This window comes from Microtus ochrogaster, unplaced genomic scaffold (genome assembly GCF_000317375.1).
Source record: "Microtus ochrogaster isolate Prairie Vole_2 unplaced genomic scaffold, MicOch1.0 UNK27, whole genome shotgun sequence".
Classification (NCBI taxonomy): Eukaryota; Metazoa; Chordata; class Mammalia; order Rodentia; family Cricetidae; genus Microtus; species Microtus ochrogaster.
Window position 1 is genome coordinate 4,957,089 of NW_004949125.1, and position 968 is coordinate 4,958,056.

Sequence of the window (968 nt, forward strand, 5' to 3'; positions counted from 1 at the left end):
CCACCATCGCCCGGCAACAGGAAGAGTAGGTACAGCAAAATTCCAGGTCAGCCAGGACAGTATGAGACCTTGGGTTTTTTGTTTAAAGACTTACTCATGTATTTTATGTGTATGAGTGTTGTCTTCGTGCACATCAAGAAACTGAATCCCATTACAAATCGCTGTGAGTTGCTGGGAAATGAACTCAGGACCTCCAGAACACTCAGGTACTCTAACCACTGAGGCATTTTTCCAGCCTCCCCAGGACCTTGTCTTTAAAAAGAAATCATTTTCATTGTGGTTTGAATGAGAACGGCACCATAGGGTTATATATTTCAATGTCTGGTCGCTAGTTGGTAGACTGTTTAGGAACGAAGAGGAAGTGAGGCAGTTTTGCAAGTGTCTCACTAGGGGGTGAGCTTTGAGATTTCAATAGCCCATGAAAGTCAAGTTAGTTCAATTCCTCTGCCTCCCATCTGGATGTGAGCTCTCAGCTACTGCTCTAACACCATGCCAGGCCACCCTACAACCACAATCCCTACCATGATAATCATGGTCTCACCTTCTGAAACCATAAGCAAGCCTCCAATTAAAGGCTTCCTTCTCTAAATTAGTTGCCTTGGTTATGGTGTCTCTTTAGCGATAAAACACTAACAAATTCATTTCTAAGCTTTGGACATTCTGCCCCTTTTGTTTAACACACTCTTCCATGGTGCTCTACAAGTCTTTCATATACATAGGAATGAAGCTTGCTTACCTATTTTGCTCCAGGTCAAGAGTTCTAGGTCCATCAGCTAGTTTTGGCTAAGATCAAATCTGAAAAGCTGACAAATGAACAAGAAAAACTGATAGGGCAGGAATGTCTGGGCTGAAAATAGGAAATGAGGGGGGTGATAACCCCTGTGTCAAAAATTATTTTCTTAAAAAAAATACTTAACTACAGAGCTAGTTCCAGGACAGGCTCCAAAGCCACAGAGAAACCCTGTCTC